We start from the raw sequence: 16,316 nt of genomic DNA, 5'->3' as shown, positions 1-16,316 counted from the left end.
AACTCAACCACGACCCCGTTCAGATTTCACAAACCGTAGAAGGGTATTAAAGGGGCATTAAATACCAGGATTGCATTACATATAGAGTGCAGAGTTCAGGGGGGGGGTTAAACACAGAGTGCAGAGCTGTCACATGTAAACACAGAAACCAGACTTCTGTGTTTACAGGTGATTGTGGTGAGCAGGCACCAAAGGGTCTGAGCCAAAGGTGGTGGAACTGATTTCCCCCAAGTTCCCCCTGGATAAAAGCCCTGTCTATTACCTACTATCTGTTTACAAGTGAAAGTGTTGCTGTCTTTTTTGATAAGCAAAAATAGCTCTATAAATGTAATGCATTAAAAGAGAAGTTTGGGTTTTGTTTTTTTGATATTCATACTTGCCTCGATGGATGCAGAATCAGGCCGATGCTACATCTGTCCATATTGCTGGTCAAAGACCAGGCTACTTTTTGCGATTCGGCACTGCGTCGCTTTAACTGACAATTGCACGGTCGTGCGACGTGGCTCCCAAACAAAATTGGCGTCCTTTTTTTCCCACAAATAGAGCTTTCTTTTGGTGGTATTTGATCATCTCTGCGGTTTTTCGTTTTTGCGCTATAAACAAAAATAGAGCGACAATTTAAGAAAAATATAAATATTTTTTACTTTTTGCTATAATAAATATCCCCCCAAAATTATATATATATATATAAAAAAATGTTTTCCTCAGATTAGGCCGATACGTATTCTACTTATTTTTCTAAAAAAAAATCGCAATAAGCGTTTATTGATTGGTTTGCGCAAAAGTTATAGCGTTTACAATATAGGGGGTATTTTTATGGCATTTATATTATGTTTTTTTACTAGTAACGGCAGCGATCAGTGGTTTTTTATCAGTACTGCGACATTATGGCGGACACTTCGGACACTTTTGACACATTTTTGGGACCATTGGCATTTTTATAGCGATCAGTGCTATAAAAATGCATTGATTACTATAAAAATGCCACTGACAGGGAAGGGGTTAACACTAGGGGGCGAGGAAGGGGTTAATTATGTTCCCTGGGTGTGTTCTAACTGAAGGGGGGGGATTGACTTGGGGAAATGACTGATCGCTGTTCATACATTGTATGAACAGACGATCAGGCATTTCTCCCCCTGACAGGACCGGGAGATGTGTGTTTACACATACAGCTCCCGGTTCTCGCTCTGTAACGAGCGATCACGGGTGCCCGGCGGTAATCGCCATCGCCAGGCACGCGCGTCGGCGGCGAGCAGGGGGGGGGGCATGCGCGCGCGCGCCCCTATCGGCTGCTCGGCGAGATGACATAGATATACGTGATCTTGCCCAGCAGAGCCGACCTGCCGCCGTAAAACTGCGGTGGCTGGTCGGCAAGCGGTTAAGGTTTGACCTCATATTTGATGGTTTGGGTAAATCTGAAGACAAAAATCTGCAGAAAATCAAATTGTGTGTATGGGGTCTGACTGAGGGTGTCCATGATGACCTGAGCTCCCTGGAAGGGGATGTAATAATACTGGTGTTGGAGCTTAGAGAAAAAAATCTACAGGGGGTAGTGTTGTATAGGAGGTGAGTATTGCTAATGTTTGTTTGTTATTTTATTTTTATTTTTATTTTTAACACAGGCAAGTTTTTTTGTTTTTTTTAAAGTCTGGGTTGGGTTTTAAGTATTATTTCAATTGACATTTTATTAGAGTGGATTTTAAAAGAGCTGGAAGCATTGAAGCAGCAGGCAGCGATTTAGCTCAGCACAGCCTATTAAAAATTCTATGGGCGTCCAGCTGTATAATATCACACTGTCCCGATTACATCACGATTCCCTGCCAGCATTCCAGTGCAGCAACGAGTGACCAAAACAATAGTGCCGGGACTGTCTTTCACTGGCAATGAAATGCTATAATTGTCCTGCTTTAATTTTATGATATGTAATGGGGAGGTTCCTGAACCTATAACCAAGACAAATATTGCTGATACTTGGAAGGGGAAAAGACGTTCTTTCAGGCCGTAATTATCACCAGGGAAAAATGTGTGTTAAGAAAAGAGACAAGTAAGAGATAAAAAGGCCCATCAACAGCGTAGGGTATATTATATACCACCCAGCAATTTATCCATCATCCTTTGAAAACATATTCATGCCTTTTGTACTCCCAGCTCTCTCAGAAAGTCAACTATGATGCTCAACAATGAAAAGAGCTCAGCAGGAACAAAAAAAAAAAAGACTGCCGTGCCTAATGATTTTTTTGAAACTATCAGACCGAGTGTGCAGGCAGAATTCTACAAACTTGATCAGTGCGCTTGTCATAGCTTAGCGTTTGTGAAGATCGAAATCATCATGTACTAAAGAGAACCGGTCATGGTTGGGCTGAAAGGGGTTGTAAAGACAAAAATATTTTCCTCTTAAATTAAAGTCTGACAGTAGCTGAAAAAGTAATGTTTTGCATTATAACTAGTTTGATACCTGTTAAAATCGAGCTGTTTTATTCACCTCCGTCACTCCTGAATCATTATTCTCACTGACTTCCTGGTTTGCGGTGTGCATTCATTCTTGCTACATCACGGCCTAATGGGAACTACAGTTGCCATTAGGCTTAGCCTCCATGCCTGTGAGGGATAAGAGAGCATCTTCACGCAGGGCTGTAGTCATAGGGAGGGGGTGAGCACATTCTGCTTTCCACCATGCAAAACGGCTCATATGTTGGTGGAAAGCAAGAAGAGGAGATACAGGAAATGGCATTTTCAAACCTGGATTACTGTATTTTGGAGGTCAAAAGGAAAAACGAGGTAAGTAAGCAATCAATTGATCTAATAAAAAACGAACCTTTAGTGTTCCTTTAAAGCAAACCTGTGTTTTTGTCAATGCAAAGTAACAGGTTCACTTTAACCACTTCAGCCCCGGAGGACTTGGCTGCCAAATGACCGGGTCACTTTTTGCGACAAATAGAGCTTTCTTTTGGTGGAATTTGATCACCTCTGTGTTTGTTTGTTTTTTTGTGCTATAAACTAAAAAAGAGGGACAATTTGAAACAAAACAGCAATATGTTTTACTTTTTGCTATAATAAATATCCCCCCAAAAATATTTAACATTTTTTATTTTCCTCTGTTTAGGCCGATATGTATTCTTCTACATATTTTTGGTAAAATAGAAAACGCAACAAGCGTATATTGATTGGTTTGAGCAAAAGTTATAGAAAAAAAGGAGGATAGTTTTATGGCATTTTTATTTATTGAATTTTTTACTAGTAATGGCGGCGATCAGCGATTTTTTATCGTGACTGCGACATTATGACGGACACATCGGACACTTTTGACGCTCTTTTGCGACCGTTGTCACTTATACAGTGATCAGTGCTATAAAGATGCACTTATTACTGTGTGAATGACACTGGCAGGGAAGGGGTTAACCACTAGGGGGAGAAGGGGTTAAGTGTGTCCTAGGGAGTGATTCTAACTGTGTGGGGGGCTGGGCTTACTGTGACACCACACTGACCACTGCTCCCAATGACAGGGAGCAGACAATCGGTGTCCTGTCACTAGGCAGAACAGGGAGATGCCTTGTTTACAACGGCATCACTTCGTTCTGCCACTCTGTGACATGATCGCGGGACACTGAGTCCGCAGGTCCCGCGGGTACAGTCACGGAGCTCGCGGCGGCCATATTGCCGATTTGTATATCTATGTGAGCGAGACGGCAAGTGGTTAATGCCAGTGCTTTCTACAGTACATGATCTTCTTCCCGTTACTCTCTGGCTGCTCATTTCAGCTTTTGATGGTGAAGAAAAATACCCAGTTCTTCTGGTTTTAGTGTAGCATATGACTCCCGGCAGCTTTGGTACTTGGTGATGTGTGTATGTATGTACAGTGGGTATAAAAAAGAATCACCCCCCGGGTACAGTTTTTGTTTTATACAGCTATATAACATCCAAGTGAAAGATATAACACCAACATGTCAGAAAAAAAAGAAGACATTTTGAAAAACCAAATCGGACTGAGTTGGAAAAAGGATCGCCCCCCCTCCAAAAAATTACTTGTAAACTCTATCAAGTGTAGCTAATCACTTACTCAATGGCACACACAGCCATTTGACTTTCAACTGTGATCATTTTGATAAGCTCAGCATGAAAATAACTTTCCTGGAGCATTTCAGTCTGTGGTAATGCAATTGAAGCAAACAATCAACTATGGGTGGCAAGGCACTGTCAAAAGATCTCTGGGAAATAGTTCGTGGACAGGCACAAGTCAGGAGATGGATACAAAAAATGTCAAAGGCTTTATCAATGCCTAGAAGCACAGTGAAGTCTTTTATTAAGAAGCAGAAGGCATTTGTTACAACACAGACCCTCCCTGGATCAGGTTATCCCTCCAAACTGAATGAAAGAGCCAGGAGGAAACTGGTCAGAGAGGCTACCAAGGAGCCTACAGCAACTCTGAAGGCATCTATGACAAAAAGTGGTCATTGTGTGCATGTGACAATATCACAAATTCTCCACAAATGTGACTTGTATGGGAAGGTTTCAAATAAAAAATAAAAACTCCTCAAGAGAAGCCACATACAGTCATGATTGAGCTTTGCCAAAACACACCTTGAAGATTCTGAGGCCACATGAAAAAAGGTGTTCTGGTCAGATGAGACCAAAATTGAATTGTTTGGCCTTGACACCAAATGATATGTCTGACGGAAATCCAATACAGCTCACCATCCAAATAACACCATTCCTACAGTAGAGCAGGGAGGTGTTAATATCCTGGGGGGTTCTCTGCAGTTGGGACTTAAAGCGGTGGTTCACCCTAATAAAACATTTTTTTTTTTATAGCATTAAATTAGGCATAGTAGCGCGAGCTACAGTATGCCTGTATTGATTTGTTTAGCCCCGTACTCACTGTGCAATCCTATATAGAAGATTCTGACTCCCCGCTGGGAATGGGCATTCCTATCAAGAGGGAGGATGATTGGCGGCCGGCTATGGCACGTCACGCTTCTCTGGAAATAGCCGAAATAGGACTTGGCGCTTCACGGCGCCTGCGCATAGTCTGTGCGCAGGCGTCGTGAAGAGCCGAGACCTGTTCCGGCTATCGTCGGGGAGCGTGATGTGCCATAGCCGGCCGTCAATCATCCTCCCTCTTGATAGGGGAACGCCCATTCCCCGCGGGGAGTCGGAATCTACTATATAGGATTGCACAGTGAGTACCGGGCTAAAAAAATCAATACAGGCATACTGTAGCTTGCGCTACTATGCCTAATTTAATTCTAAAATGTTGTTAGTGTGGGTGAACCACCGCTTTAAGCTCTTGTCAGGATTGAAGGGAAAATGGATGGGGCAAAATACTATCAAATTCTTGAGGAAAGTCTGTTGCCCTCTGCCAGAAAGTTGTCAAAATATCTGTGAGCTTCTCATTGATAAATGTGTATTTTTACTACAACTAAGTTTAGAAATGGGGATTTCCATGCCTGGGCAATAGTTTGTTTTGGACTATGATTATGTGTGAGATGAGTATACAGTCACGGTGAAGAACATTTTCAACGGGTTTATGTAAAAGTGCTTCCCAGGGTCCCTATGAAGATTTACCTGGAGGATCCTGTTTAACCACTTGCTGACCAGCAACAGTATATGCACTGTGGCAGGTCGGCTCTCCTGCGCAAAACGGACATACGTGTACGTCAGTCTGTGCATGTTGAACAATATCCGCTGGCCACCGGTGGTACAGAGAGGCAGGATGGGCATCTGCCTATGGTGGATTCCCATTCTGTCAGGGGACGACTCTGGGATCTGCTGTTCATAGTGATCAGGAATAGTGCTGTCTTCGTTGTTCCAGGCAGCCCTGCCCCCACACAGTTAACACACACAGGGAACACAGTTAACCCCTTGAACACTGCTAGTTTTAACCCCTTCCCTGCCAGTGTCATTTATACATCGATCAGTGCATTTTTATAGCACTTATCTCCAAAGAGTGTCACTTGGGGTCAGATTTGTCCACCGCAATGTTGCAGTCCTGCCAAAAATCCCATTACCAGTAAAAACATAAAAAATAAATAAAAGTCCATAAATCTATCCCCTATTTTGTAGATGCTATAACTTTTGTGCAAACCAATCAATATACCCTTATTGCTTTTCTTTTTCTTTTTTTTTTTAACAAAAATATGTAGAATACAAATTGACCTAAACTGATGAATACATTTACCGTATTCATCGGCGTATAACACGCACCCTAACTTTAAGAGGGAAGTTTCAGGGAAAAAATAACTTTCCACAGCCCCCTGCGTATAACCCGCAGGCACAGTTTACCCTTTATTTTCAGGGTAAAAAAGTGAGTGTTATACGCCAATAAATACAGTATTTATTTATTTTTGGATATGTATTATACCAGAATATTTTTTTTTTATTTCAAAAACATTAGTCTTTTTTTTTTTTGTTTTTAGTGCAAAAAACAAAAACGCAGAGGTGATCAAATACCACCAAAAGAAAGCTCTGTATGTGGGAAAAAAAGGACATAAATGCTGTTTGGGTACAGCGCCGGACGACCCCCACTTCTCAAATGAGCTGCAACCTTCTGTAAAAAAAAAAAATGGCTTTGTTTTTTTTGTTTTTTGAAACAAGTAGTCATTATTTAGTATGAAATCAGCCTTTCTATGAAATTTCATTTTGAATATACATTTTTTTCATCTGTCATCTTCTGCTTCTCGAACACTAAAAGGGCATGTACTGCTTTAAGCAATTAATGTTTCTTTCTTTTGCAAGAAAGTGACATGAAAGTTTAGAATTTACACTAGGGCAAGACCGCAGTAAACACGTTCCTCTCTCCCGCCTCTGGGTACTGTCATTATTCTAGCGCCGTTTAACCCTGCGTGAGGCTTCCGTGCCTTGCTCTATAATAATGTCTTATGTGTTACAAATAAGATAAAAGGAGAGTCATTGGTTAGAGTCTTGCTAAAGAGCCACTCCAATAAAAAAAAAACGGAAAAAAAAAGGAAAAGAAAAAGATTTATATTTAACCTTTAACAATGAACTTTTCTTATTTTTATTTTTTTTTCTGTTTTGGTCTGTTGATCCCGGCAGAAATTTAGTGAGCTGATAACTGCTTGCGCTCTGTGCGTAAGCTTTTATCATTTCTATCTATACTATCTATCTGTACTTATATCAGTTATCATTGTTCCCAGATATACCTGTAGATTAAGTAATCCCCCAACCCCCCCCCCCCCGAGAAAATGGGGGAGGTGTTCTATAGCCTTGAATTGGTTGTAAAGACAAAACTATTTTTTTTTTACCCTAATGCATTTTCTGCATTAAAAATACTTTTTAAGGCTTCATGTACACTTGACAAACACAGACTTGGGGGGCACACCCTAAAATTGCATTTTGTGTGACCACCATTATTTTCCAGCACTGCCTTAACCCTCTTGGGCATGGAGTTCACCAGAGCTTCACAGGTTGCCACTAGAGTTCTCTTCCAATCCTCCATGATGACATCACAGAGCTGGTGGATGTTAGAGACCTTGCGCTCCTCCACCTTCCGTTTTGAGGATGCCCCACAGATGCTAAATAGGGTTCAGGTCTGGAGATATGCTTGGCCAGTCCATCACCTTTTCCCCTTTTTTAGCAAGGCATCTTAGAGGTGTGTGTGTGGGGGTCGTTATGTTGGAATACGGCCCTGCGGCCCAATCTCTGAAGGGCGGGGGATCATGCTCTGCTTCAGAATGTCACAGTACATGTTGGCATTCATGGTTCCCTCAATGAACTGTAGCTCCCCAGTGCTGGCAGCACTCATGCAGCCCCAGACCATGAGACTCCCACCACCATGCTTGACTGTAGGCAAGATACACTTGTCTTTGTACTTCTCACCTGGTTGCCGCCACGCATGCTTGACACCATCTGAACCAAATAGGTTTATCTTGGTCTCATCAGACCACAGGCCAAGGTTCCAGTAATCCATATCCTTAGTCTTCAGCAAACTGTTTGCAGGCTTTCTTGTGCATAATCTTTAGAAGATGCTTCCTTCTGGGACGACAGCCATGCAGACCATTTTGATGCAGTGCGCGGCGTATGGTCTGATCACTGATCGGCTAAACCCCTGCACCAATGCTGGTAGCACTCTCTGGATATGACACTGAGCATGTGCACTCAACTTCTTTGGTCGTCCATGTAGTGGCCTGTTCTCAGTGGAACCTGTCAAATTAAACCTCTGTATGGTCTTGGCCATCATGCTGCAGCTCCGTTTCATAGTCTTGGCAATTGTCTTATAGCCTATGCCATCTTTATGTAGAGCAACAATTATTTTTTTCAGATCCTTCAAGAGTTCTTTGCCATGAGGTGCCATGTTGAAATTCCAGTGACCAGTATGAGAGAGTGAGAGCAATAACCCCAAATGTAACACACCTGCTCCCCATTCACACCTGAGACCTTGTAACACTAATAAATCACATGACCCTGGAGTGAAAATGGCTAATTGGGTCCAATTTGGACATTTTCACTAGGGGTGTACTCACTTTGGTTCCCAGTGGTTTAGACATTAATGGCTGTGTGTTGAGTCATTTTGAGGGGACAATAAATTTACAGTGTTATACAAGCTGTACACTCACTACTTGAAGCACATTATAGTAAAGTGTAATTTCTTCAGTGCTGTCATATGAAAAGATATAATAAAATATTTACAAAAATGTGAGGGGTGTACTCACTTTTGTGTGATACTTTATATACCTTGCTAATGACACCCTTACAAAACACTTTTACCTACTTAAGCCTTATTACCTGCACGGTTTAGGAGATAGTTGCCATATATGCTTGCGCCGCCGTCATATGCGCACTGAAGAAAGTGCCCAAGCTGTGACCATCGACACCGGCCAGTCACAGAGCCAGAGTCCGTAGCCCCGGGAAAGAAGAGGGGTAAAGATGGATGCTTCCACCAGCGGGGACATTGCATGCTTCGTTTGATGGTAAGTGGCATATAATGGGCTAGTATGTGATGCATCCTAGCCCCCATTATGCTTTTACTTTGCAGGAAACAAAAGAGGAAGTAAAACCCATCACATGTGATAATGGGGCTTATGTCAGTTTCGCCAGATCACAGTATCAAAGTTAAAATGTATTATTTTCTTGCCATTGTATAAAAAAACACCACCCAAGCCACCCAGTGTATTGACCACCTGGGTTTAGAAACCAACTCTGTTGGAGTTATTGGCTGGCATATACAATGAAAGCATACAGTATATCTTCCTGTTTTCAGACCTTGTACATTCAACATTCATCTTGCGTGTGTAGCACCACCCCCGAAGGAGACGATTGAATATATTAGGTTCTTCATTCTGCCTCTCAAACACAAGAACAGTCTCAGCCCCTCTGGCACACCTAGTAAACAGTGTTACTGCAGACACATTAGTAGATGGACACATACTGTAGTAGTCAAAAATAGAAGAACTCTGATATAGGACAGTAAAGCACAAAATTGCATGCAAATAACACAATTTAACCAATATAAAGTGCTCTAATAGGCTCAAACATGAAGGGAAACAGGAATGGCTTGTTGAAGGTCAGACTATTTCACTAAAATCCTGAAATCACAGGCCCAGAAGGCAAATGCGTGATATAACAACAGGCAAGGTTATGAACTATCAACTTTAGGCTTAAAGTTAAAGTTCCTCCTTAATGAGTATGTGTGGGGTCACTGAGTCACTGCTAAATGCAGAAGAAACTTGGAAGTCCTCAAAAGTGGAGAGGTCTGGTATCTCCAGCTGGCGCTTTAAAGTGTGTTTGAAATGTCCTGGCAAATGTGTTGGGTAATCCTTTCAGCAAGATGAAGCAACTAATGCAAAAGGGGTCCCCTTACAGGGTTTGATGGGATGAGTAAAGGTGGCTGCAAGCAGTGCCTCTCTGTATCTGTATGCTGGGCAAGTGCCCGCTCACCAATTCTGTGACCAAGGCCCAAAGGAGATGTCCTGACAGGCAGGCTTTTCAGGTTGCCTCACACCTTCAGGAATGCGCCTGGAGATGCCCCTGGGCCCTCTCTGGTGGGACAGGCCGTGGATCTGTGGCAGGAAACTGGTGCACCGACCCTGGGTGGCATCGCCTCTTCCTCTGCGTCCTGTCTTCTCCTTGCCTCGTGGTCTTTGACTTCTCTCTGGCAGCCTGTACCAGGCTTTCGTTTTTCTGGAGCAGAAGGGTGCTTCCAAGGCTTACTTGAAGCCTGGTGAAAGCTTTGCAAATGCTTTTTAAAAGCTTGCTGTACACACTGCCAATGCCCATGTGTGGAAAGCCTAACTGCACTAAATAAATAATTGCCCATGGGTTGCCTGATGCTGGTATTGATGGCTTGTTTGTAAGCAATTAGTTTCTTTGTTTTAAGCACCATAGATAATTGGCTAAGTCATTTACAGTCTTAAGACACATGTCAGCTTGGCAAAGCTTCTGTTTTTGTCGTGTAATTATATAACATCTGCTTAACATAAATGATACACACATACCATATTCTAACAGGTGTGGCATAATCTTCTTTCTTCACGGTCCCTCTTAAGCATTTAATTGCTGTTTCAGTGGGTTCCATTTGCTGTAACTCTCATATTGCTGTCTGCCTCCTACATGGTCTTTATGGCTTGAGCCATACATTAAATTCTTTCTATCTGCATCCTTGTTATCTTATCCAAAGGATCTACATCTTTTCCTTTGTATATTTTCCTAAAGTGTGTCATACACACATAGAATTCTGTTAGATATGATTCTAAAATATTACCCTATCCATGCTAAACGGCATTGCTGGATGAATTCCCCCTGCCCGGTGTTGTATTGTGACAATAGTGGTTGTCACAATACCCAAACAGTGACTGCAGCTGATTTGTTGGCTGAACAGTGACAGAATCCAATTTCTGTCCAACTCCTTGGATCTTCTGATCAAAGTTAGTTTATTTGGGTGGTCCCGTAAGGGCCACCCACAGATCAAATTTCACCCAATTCAGCAGGAAATTCGATCCATATATGGCCAGTTTAACTCCCAAATAACAAACATGCCATACTCGCCTCCACTGTGCAGTTCATTTTGCACAGAGTGGCCCCCGATTGTCCTCTTCTGGGGTCCCACGGTGGCTCTTTTGGCTCCTCGCCGAGAGCTAACCCCCTCTGGGAAGAGGCAACTCCCTCTGGGAAGCTCTCTCCCGACAGGGTTAGCTTGGGGGCACGCCGATTGCATGACTCGGCCCCGCCCCATGGCAGCCACGTCATTGGATGTGATTTAGAGCAGCGGGAACCAATGGCTGCACTGCTATCAATCTATCCAATGAAGAGCCGCCAAGACCTGGGGAAAGCAACGCGGGATCACGCCCACGGAAATTTTGGGCTCAGGTAAATTAAAATTCGGGGCTCGGGGGGGCCGGACACTGCAAGGTGTTTTTTCACCTTAATGCATAAGGATGCATAAGGATGCATTAGGGTGAATAAACACAAGGGTTTACAACCCATTTAATGCAGTCTTTGTCCCCTCTAGGGGACTATACCATGTCTTTGTTTTGATAACTTTTATCACTGGGACCAAAAGTGAAGAAAAGTTTTAAGCTGTCACATGAACAGGAATAGAGAGAAAATCTAAGGATGGCACTACTGTGGTAACAATTGTATTAGATGAGATTTTCCTCACTTTAGAGTGCTATACTGTCACTACCTGTTGTTTCCATAAGGCAAAAAGTGAGGGGAAGTCTCTCTAATGGGCACAGATGATAAAGCGAAAAAAAAAAAAAGTGTTTTTACCATTTCCTTCTTCAAAATTTCCTATACCCGATATTCAAGAAACAATTTTGACTTTGGATATGCTGTAACCTTAACTCAAAACTTAACATCATTTTTGACCTCTTATCAAGTACCTGGCAGAGTAGATGACAGGGATGCTCTTGCACTTCCTGCCCAACACTCCTGAAGGTGGTGATAGAGTGTGGGGCACAGAGTGGACCAAGTGCTGGAGTATGCAGGCCGAGTCAGAGCCAGATATGTAAAAGCGGGGGCTTGAAGATTACAGAGCAGGAATCGGGCACAGGAACATTGTGGTACTGGATCAGGAGCCAAAGACAGAGTCCAGGAAACAAGTGGAGGTCAGTAACAGCCAGGCAAACAGGATACAAGGCAGAAGGGCAGTAGCAAAGTCCAGAAGGCAAGTCAGGTCATACACAGTAAGGCACAATCAGTAGGTCAGGCCTCAGGTAAACAAGGACAAGCTGAAGACCACTTGGCAGTGCAGTACTACAATTTATATAGGCCACTGGGCCCCAATAACAGTGCCTCGCATGAGCGCTAATTTGTGTGTGTTTGCATGCTAATGTACATGTGTATACTTCCTAATGCATGTCCAGAATTTCCCTTATGCACAGAGGTATGGGCAGAATATTGCTCACGCACATGTCAGAACTGGTTTCCTTCTACTTACAAATGTCTATTTTCCTTACACCTCCTAAAACCTAACCGCAAATCCTAAAAACTAACCATAGCCCTTAGAATGCTAAACTTGCCGTCATTGCTTTCTGCCTGTCTCATTCGTCAATCCACTGAAGGTTCTCTCACTACTTAGGGATTGGCTATAGGCCAGGCTTAGCTTTAAAGGGAGAGACTTAAACCTATTGCACACCACTAGTTTTCTCTTTTGTTTTGTTTTTTTAGTTCAACCCAGCTGGCTAAACGAAAATAAATAAATAAAAAACCTGACAGCTCAGGAAGAGACATTGTACTAACTATGCAATGTTAGTATACCAACCTCCCCTGCTGAGCTATTGTATTTCGACCATAACACCTGCAAAGGGTTCCTGAGTCTTTAAATGGTCAGCCAGTCTGGTTCAGTAGGAATCACAATCATGGGGAAGACTGCTGTCCTGAAACCAAAAACCATCATTGACACCCTCCATAAGGAGGGAAAGCCTCAAAAGGTGATTGCAAAAGAAGTTTGATGTTCCCAAAGTGCTGTATCAAAGCACATTAATAGAAAGTTATGTGGAAGGGAAAAGTGTAGAAGAAAAAGGTGCTCAAGCAGCAGGGATGACCGCAGCCTTGTCAGGAAAAGGCCATTCAAAAGTGTTGGGGACTTTCACAAGAAGTGGACTGAGGCTGGAGTCAGTGCATCAAGAGCCACCACACACAGACGGATCCTGAACATGGGCTTCAAATGTAATATTCCTCTTGTCACCCCACTCCTGAGCAACAAACAACATCAGAAGCATCTTACCTGGTGTGTTGCTCAGTGGTCCAAAGGCCTCTTTTCAGATGAGAGCAAATTTTGCATCTCATTTGGAAACCAAGGACTTAGAGTATGGAGGAAGAATAGAGAGGCACACAATGCTTGCAAGATGCTTGAAGTCCAGTGTGATGCTTCCATAGTCTGTTGATTTGGGGAGCCATGTCATCTGCTTGTGTTGGTCCACTGTGCTTCCACAGTGTCAACACAGCCGTCTCCCAGGAGATTTTGGAGCACTTCATGCTTCCTTCCACAGACAAGCTCTATGGGGATGCTGACTTCATTTTCCAGCAGGACTTGGCACCTGCTCACACTGCCAAAAGCATCAAAACCTGGTTCAATGACCGTGCGATTACTGTGCTTGATTGACCCGCAAACTTGCCTGACCTGAACCCCATAGAAAATCTATGGGGCATTGCCCAGAGAAAGATGAGACATGAGACCGAACAATGCAGAAGAGCTGAAGGCCGCTATTTAAGCATCCTGGTCTTCCATAACACCTCAGCAGTGCCACAGGCTGATAGCTTCCATGCCACGCCACATTGAGGCAGTAATTGCTGCAAAATGGGCCCAAACCAAGTACTGAGTACATATGCATGCTTCTACTTTTCAGAGGTCCGATATTGTTCTATGTACAATCCTTGATCAATTGGGGGGCGTGGCCTGGCAGGCAATGGAGTGAGACGTGCAGAGACAAAGCTCCTCTTGCAATAGATCCTGACTAATAGATTGCACGCATATTCTGGGTCTTTAAACCGCGCTGACACCGGCTGGAAGGTCCGGGGAGCAGAGAGAGAATGTCGCCGCCAAAGAAACCATCCTCAGCGGTCGACAAGCTGGCAAAATTCCGGCATGAAGGAGGCGAGGATCAGGCCAAAGATGGCGCCGGCGAGGAACGTGGGGAGGACCGCCAGGCCGCAGACACGGCGAAGGTGCTGGAAGCGATCGCAGCGCTACAGGGCACCTTAACAACAAAGATCGACAATCCTTGATCAATTGATTGCATATAATAATCTAATTTTCTGAGTGGCTGGAAGCCATAAACATCACAATTTTGACAAATCAAGGCTTGAACTATCTTGCTTTGCATGTAATGAGTCTATCTCATATATTAGTTTCACCTTTTATGTTGCATTAGTGAAATAAATCAACTTTTGCACAATTTTCATGTGTGTGAGATTATATTTATTAAAATACTTTATTTCAAACTTTTTTTTTTTTAAATAAAGCTGGGTTTCTATTAAGAAATCCCAGCACACCTTTATTTTTTCTGCCAGATTGTTGTTGCTTCTCCGGCGTTATTCTTCTATTTGCTGAAAGAAATGGAGGGGTGGTCTGTTTTTAGGACAGTATTTGTAAGGAAGAGACTTACCAGAGCCCTTAGCTAGAGTTTCACCTGAAGACTCTAATGCCCCGTACACACGATAGGTTAACCAGAGGACAACGGTCTGAAGGACCGTTGTCCTAGGTTAACCTATGAAGCTGACTGATGGTCCGTCGTGCCCACACACCATCAGTTAAAAAAACGACCGTGGCAGAACGCGGTGACGTAAAACACAACGACGTGCTGAAAAAAACAAAGTTCAATGCTTCCAAGGATGCGTCGACTTGATTCTGAGCATACATGGATTTTTAACCGATGGTTGTGCCTACTAACGATCGGTTTTGACCTATCGGTTACCAATCCATCGGTTAAATTTTAAAGCAAGTTCTCATTTTTTTAACCTAACGTTAAATAACCTATGGCGCCCACACACGATCGGTTTGGACTGATGAAAACGGTCCTTCACACCGTTGTCCTCTGGTTAACCTATCGTGTGTACGAGGCCTAAGACGTTTGAAAAATCTATATGAAATTTTTCATTTTTATCTGATTGAAAAAATAAAACAATTTTTTATTTTTAGTTCTGAATGCAAAAAGAAAACCATATGTTAAATCCTTAGATATGATTTTTATGATGGTGTATACATCTTTCTTTGTGTAGATTGTATTAGCAATTAACATGTATCAGGTTCAGCTTCATTAACTACTCAAAGATTATAAGATGGCATTCCTTATGCCTGATCGAACGTAAGGTGTGATAAGGGTCAGACTATTTGCAGAGAAAGAAAAATATTTAGCTTTGGGCATCTGCCAGTATGGAGTAGGTAAATAGAAATAATATTGTGTACTTGATGTCTGTAGACACTTCTGTTAGACTCATCTTAGTTTGATGACTTATAATTAGGCTCAATTGATGTAATTAAATTTGCGTTTACTGAACATACCTGCGGAATGTAGGCATTCATTACTTTTGGCTGTTTCTATGAAGGGCCAAATTGACTCTTACCTATGTAGATGAGGGCAACTAGAGTGGACTGCATTTCTGCAATAAGCAGGCAATGTGCTACTAAATTATAAACATGAATATACATAAGAAAAAAATTCTATGGTTTGTAGTTTATATACGTTTTTTTAAGCAATCTAAGTTGGTTTATAAAAATAAATACAGAGGCCGAGAAGCATAAACCACACAGGGGTGCGCCCAGTAGTAGGCACAGTATAAAACCTACTGAACTGGTGTTGTCTACTGTTTCACGGCTCATGTAAATAAGAAGGATTATTGTAAGAGTATGAGAAAATTATCCCCCATCAGCACTAGGGTCCACCATGGGACAATACAAAAGGATTGTAAAGGGAATAAGGCTGGCCCTCCCGTTATCCTAGTAGGAGGTTGACGGGTGCTATTGAGTAGCAGTTAATGATTCCATAGAGGCTTCTTCAAGCCACCATGCCCACATCTTGGTGAACTTTCTGGGACAACTCCTGTTACTGGTAGGTGTCCTGATACAGAGGTAAGCTAGAATTCACCAATTGCTTCCAGAACTGAATGGAGGAAGAAGGCGGCTTTCCTAATACATTGTAATGGTGTAATGGTCTTCTTGGCATAAAAACTTAAGATTGAGATTTAAGCCAAGAAGTGTGCGTTCAGCAATCAAAGGAACCAGATCCTCAACAAGATCTGACAAGCAGATCTAACAAGCAGATCCTGGGAGAAGGGGTGAAGGAGATCCGGGCGACTGTGTTGATGTTGGGTACTATGTCATTCTAGTAATGAGAAAGTAAAGGGACTTGTCCAAAAAAAAA

At 42.7% G+C, this 16,316-nt stretch overlaps 1 protein-coding gene across 2 annotated transcripts in view; it reads left to right on the top strand.

Moving 5' to 3' along the window:
• The window catches only part of ELP4 (elongator acetyltransferase complex subunit 4), a 372,514-nt gene that overhangs the window by 60,245 nt on the left and 295,953 nt on the right, over window positions 1–16,316 (top strand). The window lies entirely within an intron of this gene.

The sequence above is a fragment of the Rana temporaria genome, chromosome 11 (genome assembly GCF_905171775.1).
Source record: "Rana temporaria chromosome 11, aRanTem1.1, whole genome shotgun sequence".
NCBI classification, from domain to species: domain Eukaryota; kingdom Metazoa; phylum Chordata; class Amphibia; order Anura; family Ranidae; genus Rana; species Rana temporaria.
The sequence above is the reverse complement of the archived record's forward strand: the minus strand, read 5'-3'. Positions and strand labels throughout refer to the sequence as shown.